General features: G+C 42.0%; 1 long non-coding RNA gene across 1 annotated transcript; it reads right to left on the bottom strand.

Moving 5' to 3' along the window:
• Positions 1-8,598: 8,598 nt before the first annotated feature.
• On the bottom strand, positions 8,599-14,393 carry LOC124965853 (uncharacterized). The gene is made up of 4 exons (XR_007105246.1): positions 14,244-14,393; positions 12,042-12,212; positions 8,969-9,338; positions 8,599-8,733 (listed from the first exon to the last, which is right to left on the bottom strand). It is a non-coding gene; the product is annotated as an uncharacterized LOC124965853 (long non-coding RNA).
• Positions 14,394-17,975: the final 3,582 nt, after the last annotated feature.

The following is a 17,975-nucleotide window of genomic DNA, read 5'->3' as shown; positions in this document are numbered from 1 at the left end:
GAAAACCACATAGAGGAAGCCAGACTGAAATTGAGCAGGAGAGATGGAACAAAGATTAGATAGAGGTAGAACATTCCAGCTTGAGAGCACCACAGATGTAGAAATGCATTTGATGTGTTTAGTGGGCAGTGAATGTATGACTTTGATCATAGCAGAGAGCTCACTTAGTGGGTAAGGGGGAACTTAGGACAATAGAGTAGTTGACAGCCAAATTGGCAGGATCTTGATGTAAGGTACTTGGGCTTAACTCTCTAGGCAGTAGGGAGCGGTGCTCATTTTTGATCCAGGGTCAAGCAGTACTTTAAGAATACTCTGCAATAAGGTACAGACTGGAAAGGGAGGATGTGTACCGGAGGGAAGATATGATTTTGTACAAATGCAGTGTTACATCTTGACCCGCACAAGTGGTCAAGCACAAGAGGGGCTTTTTAGTGGAGGGTTGTTCTTTGTTATTGTTGTTTTGTTTTGTTGCTATTTTTAACTCTATGTATATCTTGGTTACAGACATACAATACCTAACTTCTAGGGTTGTTGTAGGATTGAATTGTCAAATATGTTTAAAGGTCTCAGCATAGTACTTGATTTTTTTGTAATACAGAGTACAGAGATTTTGGAAAAGGAGTCACAATAAGCAGAAGAAAAGCTTATGTATATTGAGGCTCTGCTGTGTTGAAATTCTTAATATTTTTGAAAAGGGACCCCATCATGTACAAGAACCCACAAATTAAGTAACTAGTCCTGGCCATGTGGTCTGTGTGCTAAATGGGTAAACCCATGCTAGATGTAGAGAAAGAGACTGGTTCTAGAGTGATCTATGTGTCCTCTCTGTCCAAATGTGGTGCCACCTTAGCTCATTATAGATTAGGCTGGGTAGGAACCTGGCAACAGAGCACCTGCAATTTTCTTTGTTTGCAATTAAAATTTTTTTTAGCAAATTTAAAAGTAGAAATGTCAACCTTTCCTTCTCCTAAACCTTAACACCTTGTGTGTGCCTATCATTCATGCTGGGGGTGGAGGAGGAAGATGGGAAATGTGCTAAGGGTGGGATAGAACAGGAAGTGGTCAGTGGACAGAGATGGTGGAGGAGGCTTAGGAAGGTCCTAGAGAAGAAGTACGTGGGTGGGCTGATTTGCAAGGAATTCTATCACAATTTTCCACATCCTCTCTTGTTTTCTTTCCTTGTGCATTCAAGATGCAAGAAACAACAATGTTCAAGCATTCAGAGAGAATGTTAAAGTACCCGCATTTATAGTAAATGTATGTACTCTTACCTCTTGGTTTATATACACAGATAGATATATCAATATAATATATACACGTTTAATATTAGTAGAATATTGACTCACAAAGTCCCAAAGAGAGTTATGCTGCAAGAATACTCTAAATATATCTTAGAATGGTAGAGGTGACCAGTGTCCATAGAGTCCTCCATAGGCAATGACAATAACTGAGAACATTCTGAGGGTTTTAGGAAGCATAGGAAGCCTAGTATAGTGGTGCTTACCTGTAATATCAGCTACTCAGGAGTCTGAATAAGAAGAATCACAAGTTTGAGGCCAGCCTGGGCAGCTTAGCAAGACCCTGACTCAAAAATAAAATAAAAAGGGTTAGAGATGTAGCTCAGTGGTAGAGCACTTGCCTAGCATGCATGAAGTATTATATTGAACCCAGTACCATGCACACACTAAAGTACCAACTAAGGGCTGGGTATATATAGCTCAGTGGCAGAGCATTTGCTTAGTATGTACAAAGCCCCTGGGTTCTATCCCCAGTACGTGGAGAAAAACAAAAAGAAGTCTAGGATACCTCTTCTATTATTCTGATCTCTGGCTTTTTGTTTTTGACTTGTATGTATGAGTTAATGTGATGTGAGATAAATTTCCATATATTTTTTCCTTCTTTCTCATCCAAGCTGATAGTTAACTCTGTTTTCATTTCCCTAAGGCATTATCTTCCAAAAGTCTGAGTTTTTAGGTCAGACCGAGGTACTTTGGAATAAACAACAAGGGAGAAGTGTTCCTCCTTGGTTAGACAGAGCATGTGGGGCCTGGAGTGTTGTTTTACTGAGTCAGCTGAACCAGGCAGGTGCAAATGGGGAAAATGGTTTTATTTTACCTCTTTTCTTTGACTTCAAAAATTTTTTGCCATTTCAATTCTTGACTCTTTGATGTCTCAGGCTAACTTTTATTTTTAGGGTTTTAAGTCTCCAATGGCATTTCATTTAAAATGTCAGTCCCCTCTTCTCTGAGCAGGGCTGCGTGGTGGTGCAAGGTGGATGCAGGCAGTCTCTTGGCTCTCCCTCCCCTTTCACACTGCAGTGTGTTTCAGTTATGAGGAGAGGCCACATCCCTCTCCAGTCACTGACAATTTCTCTCCTTTAGTGAGCTCTCCCTCTTGAATTTCAATCCTCCATTTTTACCTAAACATGGAACTGAAGGTGAAGGACCAGTTTAACTCTCTCCCTGCAGGTTCTATGGGGATGTTCTTTAGGATGTGAGTGTGAGGAAGGGATTCAGGAGAGATGGACACACACACACACACACACACACACACACACAGGTAAGGTCCTAAAACAAGAGAAATCTGAGCTGAGATGCTCAGCAGCTTCCAGAGAGATGGGTGCAACCCAGAAAGGAGAGACTGGCACCCAGAGGCCATAGCCAGACTTGGTTATAGAGACAGATGTTTTCTTTTTCATGGATCATGGTGTTGTAAATAATTTGAATGTCACTACAGGTTGTGGTTGACAGAGTGTTCCCTGGAGCCTGGCCTCTAGCAGGTCCTCCTCATTTCTATACATAGTCAGGAGGCCATGACATACTTGGAAACTCAGGCCTCAGGCTGCGACTCAGATTCCCACTCCCTGAGGCATCCTTGGTATACATGTGGCCAAAAAACCTGAGACCCAAAGAGGCTACTTGGGGACATAGAATAAGAGCTGGTTCTTTCCTACCACACACTCATACCCTGGCACTATGTAACCTAGGCAGAGGAAAGACATCCCAGCAAGGAGAGCACAAGTCCTTCACAAGCCAGGAAGATTTGGGGCTGGGAGCCAACAATTAATCACTTAAAAAAAAAATCAAGTCTTAGCCCATTTTGTGCTAGAAAAAAAAAATCAATTGATTTTGCATACTTGGATTAGTAAGAGAAAAAAATTAGAAAGTAAAATTTATCATTTGTCGAGTTTTCTTACTCCTCACATCACCTGTCATCAATCCTTTCAAACACCTATTTTTGTAGTCATCTTCACTCTTATCCAGTTATTGCCTTTCATCACTGAGCTTGTATATGCATTCATTAAAACAAACAAACAAAAAAACCCACCACCTTACTGTGATGGGGACTTAGGACAAAAATAATCAGCAACAACAACAACAAAAAATAATAAATAAAAATAAAAAACCTGACAGCATCTCTGCTCTGGATGAATCTACAACTGGAGGAAGGAAGAGGTATAATCCTCAGAAACATGCTCACCTTGACCACAAGCAAACATGTCCTAAATCATGGCCATTCTGCTGCTTAAACTAGAGGTTATTTGCTTAGTAGCACCTCAATGTGAAGGGGATGAATAGTTCAAGGGCTGCTATTCCCTGCACTCCTAACTTCTCATCAAAGGGAAATGGTGAATGAAAAGCATGGAATCAGAACTGATGCCATTCTGCCTGGACAAATGGCTGCTGGTTGTGTGTATGTGTGTATACCAGTGGATGACAGCAACTATGTATATACGTATATGAGTGTGTGAAAGTACAAGTGCTTGTGTATACAGAGCATCATAAGGGATGCTGGATTGGGCACCCTGGTCTTGTGTGCTCAAGAGGTCTGACCAAGTTGCTCCATGTGAGGGGCCATGAACTCAGGACAGGAAAAGAACAGGCAGTAAACACTGCAGTTCCATAAAGGCTTTCACCCTGTGGATCAAGGGAATGGTGGATTTGCTGAAACCTCCAGTTTTGCTCTTCCTTCACTGGAAGTCTGAAACTGCCTGACTCCTAGTAAATAATTCTTACATAAGAACGATTGCCATATGCTGTGCAGGGTGTCCTAAAATTCAGTATTATAAAATGCAGGGTCAAGTTACAAGAAAATAACTATAGTCAGGGGTGACCTGTACAGCCAATGAAGACTTATGTTGAAACTTCTCAATTTTATGCAGGTGTGTTCCTGAGTATGAGGAGAGATTAACATTTTTCACACCCTGGTCTGGCAGTGTGGGGAAAAGCTGTGGTGGGAAGGATAGCTTAGGAAGGGTAAGAAGCTCACCCGGGCACAGAAAATTGCTATGGGATACCATGGTTGTCTATGATATGAGCCACCCCAAAGCCTATGTGTGTGTATGACATATTAATATCCAACTTCCTTTTTGGTCCCTGAACAGTGAAATATCAACCTATGAGAGGTAAGAAAAAGCATCTCATATTTTGACAGGGACCATTTTCTCTTTGTGAGACTTGTCCAGATGGGAAATTCTGGTCTCTGAGACACATCATGGTATGGACAGGAAGTATGTCACTCCCAGTACCATAGGGCAGTCCCGAATCCAAAACTTGGTGACCTTGGTCAGAAAAGGTGACCATGGGAAGGTCCATGAACATCTTGGAAAGGGGCATTGCATGGGAAGTCCCTGCAACATCTCCTTCCAAGTGAGGGACTGTTTGTGTTTGTGGTGTACGAAGACATTGTGAAATCCGGGAGCCCATAGCATCACTGGGGTATGGGAGCCAGTGAGGGAAAGACAATCCCCGCCTGTGACATGGGGACTACAGCCCTCACCATAGGACCGACGAAAGGATGAATGTGGTAATGCATGTGACATGTTTGGCACAGGTAAGCATGCAGGACATGCTCAGGACAGAACATCTGGGCATTTCTGCACGTTCAGTTCTCAGGCTGAACCTTGGCCTCACTAAACTTACTAACTGGCTGAATCTAATAGTGATTGCTTATGCCAGTGACTCAAAAACACAATTCCCCCTCTCTAGATGGAGAAGAGGAAGAGTTTAAGGTTGCCCATGATTCCAAATTTCAGGTGTGATTTAAAACATGTTTCACAGTAACATTGACAGTATTTTGGGCTGGGGATGTGGCTCAGTAGTAGAGTACTTGTCTGGTGTTTGTCAGGCCCTTAATTGCCTCAAATGAAATCAAAGTATTTTTTTTGACCCTGCTCTCATTTGAGTTGTTCTCCTTTGTTAGGAGGTTATGTCAAGGCATCTATACCCCAATGTGATGTGGAATTTCAACCTGTCATTACTTCCAAATGAAGATTTCAATACTTAATAGTCTTTTGGCAAGAAATTAACAACACTCTCAAGTTAGGAAAATTCATGGAGGTTTTAATGAAATAACAGTGTGGGCTGGGTACTGAGAGACTACAAGGAATAGTGCAACTCCCCCAGGCTACTATGGGAATCTGGGAGGAAACCACATAGAAGTGTGGAGGCCTCCAGGACCTTAGGTTCAGGAAGGTAGCCCACTCAAAGTGACCTTGTCCAGAGGAAGTTAGGGGAATGAATACCCAGACTTTACTCTTCTTTGCCCATCCCATGCAGTTGTTCCCCATGGGTTGAACCCACCTAGTCTCCAGAGGGCCCTGGACCTGTCCATCTGTTCAGCCTTTAGGCAAAAATCAGAAGGTGGGGGAAGAAGAGCAGAGCCCAGATATGGAAGACTATTTTTCAGGGGAATGAGTTTCCAATTTTAGATATGAACTTCTAGATAGAGAAGTGAATGAACTTTCTCAGGTATGTACAACATAGTGGGGTAACACCTAAAGAAGTAAAACCTAACCTGAGCGTGTGGTAAACCAAGGAGCTGCAAAATATGCATCACTGGACATTTTACCTCAGAGTAGGTTTTAATCTAAATATGATCTAAAATATAATCATATATAATCCACAAGAATAAAATGTCAGTCAATCTGCATGTGATCTGGGTTCCAACTAGGACTGTGTGTGTGTGTGTGTGTGTGTGTGTGTGTGTGTGTGTGAGCTGAGTCCCTCTTACATCCAGAATCAGAAGGTTCAAGGCACTTGCTATATGTGACTCAGATTCAAGCTAACAGCTGTCCTCCAGAGATTATGTAAGAAAAGAATAACTATGCATGCAAGCACATGGATGAACTGGATTTCTCTGGACAAGAACTGAAACTGTGATGTCTTCCCTAACACCCTCATTAGGGTTGGACTTTGCAACTGAGAGTTTCCATCATGCCCTCTCTCAGTCCAGGAGAGTTGCTGTCTTTGTTGATTACTCATTACCAATACCTGGTATGACCCAGTGCAAAGCCAGCCCAAGTCATGACAACAATAAATATACTAGAAAGGCAACAGGGGAAGGCAGGAGAAAAGGAGAAATCATATAGCCAGGACACTGAGGCCAAGACAGAGCCATGAGAAAATACAAAGAGGCATTCCAGGATATAAACCCAGAGAAACAAGGATCAGAAAAATGGGGAGCCGGCGAGAGGGAATATTTAGAGACTTTATGGTTTGGTTGCTAAATACGCATATTTTAACAACTGTGCCACTGTGGATAGCTTGGATTTCAAGCATGATTAATTCTGCCTAATGGGGAGAGTGGATAGCATTCATTTGGGGAAGATTATCTTCTGTCTATCTATCTATCTATCTATCTATCTATCCTTTTGAAATGGACCAGGGTGGGTTTCCTGACTAAGGAAACAACATGAGGCCTGGGACAGGGAGTAGCATGTGGTAGTGGGGGCTCAAGGAAGGAGCAATGAGAACAAGCACATGGCCAGAGGAAGCATGGCAGTACCATAGCTGGAAAGAGGGGCCTAGTACAGTGGAATCATGTACTTGGTAGAACATACTGAAGTTTTTAGGCAAAATGTTTTAGATATTAGAAGATACAACTTTTTTGTCATATATACTTTTAAAATCAGAAGTCATTTTGCCAATAAGAAAGCCAAGTAATGTTTAAGAGATACACATATCTACATACAATATGTGCGATCATTTATGAGAAAAAATGATATACTAAGAGACATTTTTCCTAGTATTTTCTTTCTAGTGGATCTATTTTGGAATGAGCAGCTTCATGAAATTGGAATTCTTATGTAACATGCTATAATGATTAGCCTAAAAATGTAGACCTCACATTAGATGCTCTGAGGCAGTATAAGACAGATAGCTTACAGTCTAGTTGGAAAAATATACAGGAACCAATGAGAAAATAGCATAAGGTAGGTTTTAACAAAGGGCTTAGCTGTATAGGTCTGGTTGTCACGGTGACGGAAATTCTGAGAAAGGTCTGTGTGGTGATGACAGGTTCTCAGGAAGTCAAGAAGAATGCCAGCTGGGTCTGGAAGGAGGGAGATGATCTGAAGCATGTATAAGAGAGAATCTGCTGCCTGAGAACTGGAGACTATGAATGTAGAGGGTGGGGTGGAAACCAACTGAGCTGAAGGTCCTGGGTGAAGGGGGTGAAAAAGAACATCACTACAGCATCTGAAATAGTACTCATTCTCAGAAGTCATTGGTTGCTGAAATATTTAGGTCAGATGAGAAAGAAACTCTTTGTGAATTCAGCCCACAAGTTGCCACTAGAACATCATTCTGGCACTAGCTTCATTCTTCCCGGGGGCTGGCAGGGACAATTAAAAATAATGACACTGTTTCCTATTAGTAAGAATGTTGAAATTAACAATAGCAATTAGGATTGTCAGTTGTTGACATTTTCTGCATTATTTTTATTTATTTAACTTAAATAACAACCAAGGATCCTTGAAACAGCCACAAATAGCTTTATTGATGAAGCTATTTCCTTAGAGAAAATCCTTAGAGAAGAAATAATATGCAAAGTCTTCTGGGTGACTGAAGAAGAGGAAATATGTCTAAACTCAATTAGGTTACCCTAATACCAAAACCAGGTAAAAACATGACAAGAAAAGAAACTAAAGACCAATATTTCTCATGGATATAGATGCAAAAAGTTCTTAATAAAGTTGTAGAAAATTAAATTCAATATTAAAAGGATAAGATATTATATACCCAAGTGATATTTGGTTCAGTAACTCAGGGTTGGTTTAACATTTAAAAATCAATTTAATTTGTCATATTAATACACAAGAAAAGCTATATGTCCTTAATAGATGCAGGACAAGCATTTGATGAAATCCAATCTCCATTCCTGATTATGAACTCTCAACAAACCAGAAGTAGAAGAGAACTTCCTCAACTTGATAAAGGGCACATGTTAGTCAGCTTTCCATTTCTGTGACAAAATACACAGATAAAATTGTAAGGAGAAAAGTTTTATTTTGATTCACAGTTTTGCAGGTTCAGTCCATGGTTGATTATCTTGTTGCTTTTGGACCTGTAGAGAGGCAGTGCATCATGGAGAGGAGTATGTGGAAACCACACACCTTATGGTGACCAAGAAGGAGAGAGAGAGAGAGAGAGAGAGAGAGAGAGACAGAGAGAGACAGAGAGAGACAGAGAGACAGAGAGAGAGAGAGACAGAGAGAGAGAGATGGGGAATAAAGGGGAGGGAAGGTGTGGGATCCCCAAATTCCCCACAAGGACCTGCCCCCCAATGACCTTCCTTATACCATCTCCTAAGGCTTTAACACATGGCGAAGGTTGAAGGTAGTACCACAGTGGTTCTCCAGGGCTTTGCAGGGGCACTGGGACTTCTATCCAGAAGGTAGTTTAAGTCACATTCTCTGCAGAGTCCTCTCTTCTCAGACTGAGATGGCCTGCCCTGTAGCAGGGAATAAGGGAGGCAAGCAAATAACTTTCATGACAGAATGAGGCAATTTTTCAGGAGAAAGCGCCACATGGAGGAGAGAAGAAGATGGAGAAAGGCAGAGCAGAAGTGGCTGTTAAATGGTCTGCCTACAAGTGGCCCCAAGAAGAGGGCTCAGTCATACAAAAGTCACCTGGTCTGACCAGCTCCAGAAGAATGGCCAGGAGAGTCAGGGACTAAGGAGGATCACCTGGGTGTGCTTGTGATGAATGTGCATCTGTTAGTGCACAGCTGTGCTTCTGGGAAGATGAGAGGAAGCAGAATTCCACTGTTCTCAGAATTGAGTGCCTGATCAGGTGTTTGCTTGAAGCAGAGTGCAATCATTCAGATCTTTGAGGATTGAAAAAGCAGTATGTTCCAGGTCTGGGAACAAAACATGCCCTGTTGGATGGTTGCTTCAAATACTGAGAAATTAAAGTGGCTTGTTGGGCCACCACTTGGTTTAGCAAGTCCTCTGGCATACCTGGCACAGTTTTGGGATGCTGTGTCACTTCTGGACGTTTGACAGTTGTACATTTGAGAGTGGGCTTGGTCTAAGGTATGGATCTTGGGAGTTGTAACTATAGAAAATAATGAGGAATAAAATAATCAAAATGCAGAAAACATTCAGATACTCTTTAACCGTGATTTTTTTAGAGCCAGAAAGGTTGAGCAACTGGTAATTGCTTTAGCTTTTATTATCATGACTATCCACAATACTAATGGTCTGATATCTAAACCCCTTTGGGGTTCAGAGACCCTTCCTTGTACAGAAGTTGAAAAAGTCTGATCCACATTCTTTACATGTCCCTTGTAGCCAGGGTCTGAGCACGGGTCACAGGCTCCCCACACCCAATGGCCTAGCTCAAACTTTCTTTTGGGAGCACATTGCAGGAAGGAAACTGGCAGAGGAAGCAGCATCCCACCTGTCTGGCCCAGACATGGAGGAGTAGGTGCTAGTAGTCACTCACCCATGGTAGCTGAAGCACACCTCTGCCACAGGCTCCTTTCAAACTCTGACCATGCTCTAACTCTGATTTGCTTCTTGGGACAAAATAACACCACTCCAAGACCAAGAACACTTTTGGCAAATTCTCGTTCACTTCCCGCACTTTCTTCCTAAGCCCTTCAGCTGATCAGTGTCCTTGGACCAATTCCATCACTGCACTTGAAGCAGTGCTACTTTGGCACACATGAACACATCTGTTGTTTAATGTCTTCTCAGAGCTGACCCTGGGACTGACACAGGGAGACACCAGAAATATGAGATGAAAGAAGCATGAGGAAGCAGGAAAATCACAAAATGAGTGACTTTTATAGACAAACACAGTTTTATAAATCATCACTGATTTAGAGGTGAGGACTTCATGATCCAGAACAATAGCATGCTTCACTTGAAGTTTCACTTGAGTGATTTCTACAATACTCTACTGCCTCTTTCCTTTCTAGGTGCATTTATTTGACAAAAATAGTTATTCATCATAAAGTTCAATGAAAAAGTCCTGATCATGTGGTATAACTGGAACTCTCATTTGCTGCTGGTACCACCACTTATTAAAACTGTTGGACAAGATCTATTAGACCACACTCTGACATCAAGAAATTCCATTCTTGGAATAACCCAACAGACATGTGTAACTATGCACACTAAAATATATGTGTATACAATGCTCAAAGCAGCTTGATTCAAAAGAAACAAAGATGCTGGAAAGTTCCTCAATGTCCAGCAGAATAGGACCATTGTAGGATATTGTTGCAATGGAAAATTGTATAGCAATGACCATGAACTACTGCCACATGCCACAAAGATGGATCTCACCAGAGAGGGTAGATATGCAAGAATTTGTACAACATGTGTATGATTGCATTTCTATAATGTTCAGAACTAATCTCTGGTGTTAGAAGTCAGAACAGGGCTGGGGTTGTGCCTCAGTGGTAGAGCGCTTGCCTAGCATGTGTGAGGCACTGGGTTCAATCCTCAGCACTGCATATAAATAAATGAATAAAATAAAGGTCTATCAACATCTAAAAATATATTTAAAAAAAAGAAGTCAGAACAGTGGTACCTTGTGGTGTGGTTTTCTTTTGGGAATGGCAGTAGGCATAAACAAGGGGCTTTAAGGTATTAATAACATTCTAACTCTTAAACTGGTCCATTGATGATGTTACTTTGTAAAAACTCATCTGGTTGTTCACTTATGATTTGTGTACTTTTCTGTATGTGAGTTATGCTTTAATAAAAGTGTTCAATTAAAAAAAGAAACTTTCTAACTGGGCATGGTGGTACATGCCTGTAAACCCAGTGCCTCAGGAGGCTGAGGCAGGAGGATCCCAAGTTTGAGGCCAGTTTCAGCAATTTAGTAAGACCCTGTCTCAAAATAAAAAGCAAGAAGGAATGAGGACATAGCTCAGTGGTAAAGCACCTTTGGATTCAATCCCCAGCACCACTTCCTATCCCCCAAATCTCTGACAACACAGGTAAACAAATTGATTAGTTCCAAGGAAACTGAAGCCAAAAAGAGTTACAAGATTTACAAGAATACAATTATGTTGGTGCTGGATCATTTCCTATGAGGAAAACCCTATTATACAGCTGCTCACAAGAACTTCTTTTTATTAGAGCATAGTCCAAAAACTGTCCAGTTCACACTGACAACCTCCAATCTTTGCAAAAAGTTCTGATCCTTAATGCAAACAGGTGGGAACCAAGCAGAACATTTCAGAAAGAGCTCCACAGCAGGGCCAGGAGTTGTGAAAGTAGACGTGGAGCAAGGCAAGAGGCCAGAGCCACTAGCCACATAAGTCCAGGAAGTGGGATCAAAAGAGCCAAGGCAGAACTTGAGCCAGGTTAGGGGTGTAATTCAGCCCTCCAAGAGCCCAAAGAACTGGGATGGAGAGGAGGACAGCTGGACTTAATCAGAACCCATTCAACATTCTAGTGCCCCAATGTGAGGATTAAAAAGGAAAGATGAAGGGATAAGGACATAGGGCATCCTGCGTAGTTTGAGTCTTTGAGACTAAAAAAAATTCTAAAAATCTGTAAGCATGTTCCATTTCTTGCATTCCAAAAAATGTCCAGCTTTCTTGGACAAGGCAGAGGATGGGAACTTCTTTGTCCCATCAACCTCTGGGTTTTCTCCAGGACCATGCCCAGGAAGAAAACTGCTGACAGCCAGTCCTCCCACTGTTCTTTGCCCAGAATGAATCTCCCTCCCTCAGCCACACCCTCTGCTGGCTCTCCCCAGGGCTGGAACACATTCTGGGAGCTGGACTGGTTGACTCACCTACTTTGGAGCAAGAGTAGTAACATCTTGTGAGTGTCGAGTAAGGGTTACCCTGGAAGAGGCCTCAGTCTTTCACTCTTCAGGAGAGCCTCCACATCACCTCTGTTTAGTTCCATAACAACTGCTCCCAAAGCTTTTGGAATGACCTTCTCTAGAACTGTATCAATGTACCTGTACAGTTGACAGAAACAAACTGTCACATGGGAATAAAAGCAAACAAAAACAAACAACACAGTAGCAGAGTTAGGAAAATGAAACTGGAGGAAAATGGAAGCAGGCTGACAATTTAAGAAGGCAAGTGTTGTCCCAGCCTGGGGATTAGCAAATTTGAGGTTTTAAGAGAGCAAAAAAGGGAGAAAAATCTCAGAGATGGAAGAATTATAGTAATTAGAATTGTTTTCTTTCTCTATGGTATGCACAAAGAGTGCTAAAATAATAATTCATTTTAAGTATGGGTGGCACCTTTGGTAAGAGAGGAGGAAAGGACCAGTGCCCAGAGCGGGATTCACAGGGGTGGTTACCAAGGGTGGGGAAAATGCCACCCTGGGAGCATGATCTTGCCTCTCACAATGAAAGGTAAGTACCCCATTATTTGGAAAGTCCTTTGTCAGCTGTTTTGGGCTGTATATGTAGTGCTAAATTGGTGTTTACTTAACACACATGGATTTAAGAAGTAATTCCATTAAGCAAAGGGGCCCATAAAACTATTTTCCCTCATTCAGACTTTGCAAAACAATATTACCTCTTGAGGCCAAAATTCAGAGAGAAGATTGCATGAGCCTGGTTGTGTCAGGTATGACTATGCAAGAGGCACAGTGTCTGACTCCAGAGGTTGCCATTTGCATTGCAGTTGCTGTAAATGGGCACTCTGGAATTCTGAGCTGTGAGCAATCTGCCCAAGTGGACATACAACTTGGCTTTGCCAGGAAGTTTTTCATAGGTCCCCCCTCTCAGCCTTCTCTTATGATACCATTAAAGGGTGGTTTTTCCAAATCTTGCCTATGACCCTTCACAAGCCTCTGCCATCTTTTCTCTACTAGCAGGTGATGCTGCATCCTCCCCTTCCCTGTCCCTGCAAAAGCCAGGACTACAAGTTGGAGATCACATCAACTTCCTGCTTTCTCAATTAAAAATGCATCTCTTTCTGGGTCTGCATTTCCCTCTCCCATCCCAGCTGAAAGGGAAGATGGAGTTTCTTGACCCTCACTCAAGCTCCTTATCTGAGGTCTTCTCAGGACTCCAACACAGGCTATTGGCCATACACACCCTGGCTTGGGCAAGAGGGCTCCCTTCTTGCTGTGACCTGCACTGAGCAAGGAGTTTGGAGACATGGGCCCAGGGTCCTACTTTAAGAATGTGTTATGGGTACTGAGAACGTAAGAATCTCCTGCCCAAATGGTTCTGTATCCCCTTCAGGGACTCCAAGATCCTTGTTCTAGGTTTGAGGTGCCTGCCCGAAGACATGCGGGGTGGTCAACAGGAGGCTGTTTATGGGGATGGAGGAGAGCATGGATGAAGCTCGGATATGTGGGTTGGATTTCCACATGTGTAAACACATGTCTTCCTGTGATTCCCTTAGGAGCAAGGGATGAAAAGGCGATGGGCTAGAGCCAGAATAACTCTGTCTACACTCAATATCCAGAGCAGAACTCCAAGGAATTCGAGCATTTTTAATCCAACTCTGGTCTTCTAATTTATGAAGGTATGTTTACCAAGGGAGAAGAGTAGACCACATTTTAGTTTATAGTTTTTTAGTTTGATTTGTACATTTAAATATCAAGACTGGGGCTGGGGCTCAGTTGAAGGGTACTTGGTCTAGCATATGTGAGGCACTGGGTTCGATCCTCAGCACCACATATAAATAAATAAAATAAAGGTCCATCAACAACTGAAAAAATAAATAAATATAAAGGCCCTCATTTATAATCTTGCCCTAGACCCAGCAAATGTTAAGGTCAGGCCTATTTTCAATCACTCTTTCCTGCCTTTAAATACTTCTATGCATCTGTCAGGTGAGAAATAAACAAGTAACTAAATGAGCAAAGGCCTGTCCCCAACCCTCACTGGCCCCATCTCTCTTCCAAATACAGATTGTTTAACTAATGAGGAACTCAGCAGACTGTCACAGAGGACCTGCAGTGCTCTGAGAACAATGAAGAAACTACCTCTGCCCAAGTAAGTCTGTGAACCACAAGTATTTACCTGACATGTACTTTGGTCTGTGATGGAGAAAACACAGGTGACTTCAAGAAGATTCTTCAGAAAGGTATCCCAAAAACAAGCACCACTCTCACACCCCTGAGAAGGTTGTGATTAATTTCTGAGGGACTCCATTAGCTTCCTGTAGCAGTGGGTTTGTCTTTGGCTGCTTATCCCATAGCTCGGAATATGCAATACACAATGTGCTGTCTCTTGAAGTGGCTCTGAGTTGGGGGTTTAGAGGGTACCGACTGCGTGAGCTTCAAGGTTTTTTTCCCATAATTAAGTAATCCTATATCAACCGAATCAGTCATTTTTTATATGGCAAGCAGTTGCTAGTATACTTCATGCATATTAACAAGAGAAGATGCACACACAGTGTGCCTTCTATCCAGCAGCTCCATGATCCCAAATATCCATCCTGTTTCCTGAACTTTTTGAGAAACAATAAACTAGGCACTCTATGTCTTAGACGATACTGAGTAGCTTAAAAAGTACATTATTCATGTATAATCCTTGTCTTAATTGAGATCAAGACTTTGGCTGAGACTGCATAATTGATGCACCTCAATCATGTCACCAGCATCCTACGGGGCTCTAGCAAGCTTTGGCAAAGGAAGCATGGCAACAGTGAAGGACTCAGGTGCTTGCTGAAGAGGAAATGCACAAAAAGGCTCACACTGCTACAAAGATGAGACACATCTTCCAAGTTATCAATAAAGTGGCCAGGAATTTGGGGGAGGTTTAGGCCCTGTCTTAATATGCAAGCTAGCAGAATATGGGTCATCAGTGCTAATTTTACCAATGCATACAAATGCCACGGCATGTATGCAGTCCCCTTTTGTACCAACACTGGGTAATGACTGGTGCTGCCAAGATTGCCTTTGCTATTTCAAAGCCTTTGCTCCCTTGCATGGATGTCCTCCAGCATTTCTCTCATGTTCTTTCTTGCTACCATCTTTTGGTGCTCTGCCACTCAATCCTTGATGACTCTGGCAACTGCCCACAGTGAGTTTATATCCAGCTAAGAAGACAAATAAATGCCTCTCCTTCCCTACTAGATTAGAGGCTCTTGAAAGAAGGAACTAAGAATAGTCCATTATCTTCATCCTCAGTAATTAGTATATAAAAGGCAATCAAGGGATACTGGATAACTGTGACTGATGGGAACATGGAACTGAACCAAAGGGATTAAAAAAGGATAAAAACATTGCATGTCAACCAAGCTAGAAAGGGTAAGTAGGAATTAATGAGAATGTAGGAGGGTGGTGTTGGGGGAAAGGCAGCTTCCAGGAAGGAGCAATGAGTCTCTAGGCCCTGAATGATGAAGGCGCACAGCTGGCTGTTGGAACTGACAAAAGTGAAAACTGAGTGGGAGGCAGAGACCTGGGGCAAAGGCAAGGCTGGAGAGATGGCAGGTCTCTGAGGCCTTTGAAACTTTGTTGTGAACATTGGGCTTCATTCTAGGGTCTGTAATAAGCCACTGAAGTGTTTTAAGTAGGGGACATGATCTGAAAACTGCAGTATTATCTTCAAAGAAATCACCTGGATCAACAGTGGGAGTAGGGAAACGACTCATGAGGCAATGTGTGAGTCCAAGAGAGACAGACGATGGTGGCCAGCACAGGGTTATGGTATGGAGGCCTCTGAAGAGGAGGAATCAAGCATGACTCCCAACTTTTTAGTTTGAACAACTACTAGATAATTGTGGAATTTACTGATATAGGAAACACTGAAGGAGGAGAGGGAAGATGATGAATTCTCTTTTGTCATGCTGAGTACAAAATGCCTGTAAGCATTTGCATTTATTATGTATCTGGGTGGGGAATTTTATATCTTGGAATGTATCTTTGGAGAATGAATCAGGTAAGAGATACACATGGAAAGTAGTCTCTATGAGATAATAATTTAGGCCCCAAGAGTTGGTAAATGACTGAGGAGAATATAGACTGAGAAGGACAGGGTAGCTTGGACATCATGAAACTCTCAGTGTGCAAGGACTGAGCAGAAACAGTCAGGTTCCAAACAGGGCTTCTCATGAGAACATTTGGGAAACTTTAAAAATATGCATCTTCAGGAGGATGTGACTATGCAATGTATATTTTGAAAATTCTGTAATAGCACTAGAAACCATTTGGTAAAAGAAGATAATTATCAAAGAGGTAACCAGTAGTTGGGGGTGGCGGTGGATGGTGGTGTTTCAGATATGAAGGGGAGAATTAAAAAAAAAAAAGTAATCTTCTAGGACTGGGGATATAGCTACTTTGGTAGAGTGCTTGCCTTACATGCACAAGGCCCTAGGTTCAATCCCTAGCACCACAAAAAAAAAAAAAAAAAAAAAAAAAGTAATCTTTTAAAAGTAGGACTGACTTTAGTAACAGGAAGCCAAATGGTGGTACATCCACTTGTCTGACTCCTAAAAGTAGGAAATTAGTGTTTGAACTCAAAAAACATTACAAGAAGGAGCCCAGCAAAGCACCCTGTGCTCAATGTCCTCAGACACGTGGACAAAATAGAGATGGGAAGGAGAGGAGAAGGAAGGTGCTTTAGATGGCAGAAAGCTTCTCACTGGAAGCAGAATTTGAACTGAGGCAAAACAGATGGTAATGAGACAAGTAGTTAAGCATTCCTAGGAGAAGAAATAATGGAAACAAAAGTATGAGTTAAAAGAACAACGCACTCTAGGAAACAGTCCCTTGGATGGAGCAAAAGGCATTAAGTGTTAGGAATGAGGGTAGGGCCCAAGTTATTAAGGACCTTATATAGCAAGTTTAAAGTTATTTGACCTTTATCTTCAAGGTAAAAGGAACCCAAGGAATATAATAAAATAAGTGGTGCAGTTAATTTGTGACTTAGAAAGCCCATTCTGGCAGCTAGTGGGAAGGATGGTCTGGGGTCAGAGATGGCTTAGGGTGGAGAACCACACTCCCACTTGGAGACTGTTTCAAGGATCTGAACATGGGAGATGGGTTCACCAGGGTAGGAGCAGTGAAGAAGAGAGGTGAGCTGAGCTGAAGGGGTGACTGGAATAGGAGGTGGGTGGGATACCAGAAGTTTGCTTAGGTGACTGGCTAGTTGACGGTATGAGCACTTGAGATGAATAAGGAACAAACTAGATTTAGGGAAGGTAGGGGTAGAGATTAAGGAACAAACTAGATTTAGGAGAGGATAGGGGTAGAGATTCAGTATGGCAGAGAACATTTTGACACTGGTAGGTTATTCCAAACTCCAAAAGAGAAAAGGTATCAGTAACAAAATTGTTTCCTTAACTGCTCTTTTACCTGTAAGTCATTCTATAGCATTCTTCTTTCAAATGTCCAGACTCAAGTCACGTTAGTTTCCAACTAGTCACTACAGGAAGTCCATTCATTTATTATTTACCTCATCCAAACATAATTACAAAGCATCAATAACTTGCAAGTTACTGTGACTGTGAACAGACAAGTAAGACATAACTTTCCCTCTCCTCAGAGACTACATTCTAGTTAGAACCAAAAGGACAATAACCATCCAATTATAAATCATGTCGTTTGATGCCGTAAAGTTTCTGAGGAAGTATAGGGTAGGGTGAGGCAAAGAACAATGGGGTGAGGCAAAGAGATTAATAAATAGGCTTTAGGAGATCTGTGACCTCCCTGAAATCTGTATGTAAAATTTTGTCTATATTCAATTGGCGGGAGGAGTAAAGAAAAGGAAGGAAGGGTAGCATGCTTAAACAGGTCTTTGACCCCTATA

This window comes from Sciurus carolinensis, chromosome 15 (assembly GCF_902686445.1).
Source record: "Sciurus carolinensis chromosome 15, mSciCar1.2, whole genome shotgun sequence".
Lineage (NCBI taxonomy): Eukaryota > Metazoa > Chordata > Mammalia > Rodentia > Sciuridae > Sciurus > Sciurus carolinensis.
The sequence above is the reverse complement of the archived record's forward strand: the minus strand, read 5'-3'. Positions and strand labels throughout refer to the sequence as shown.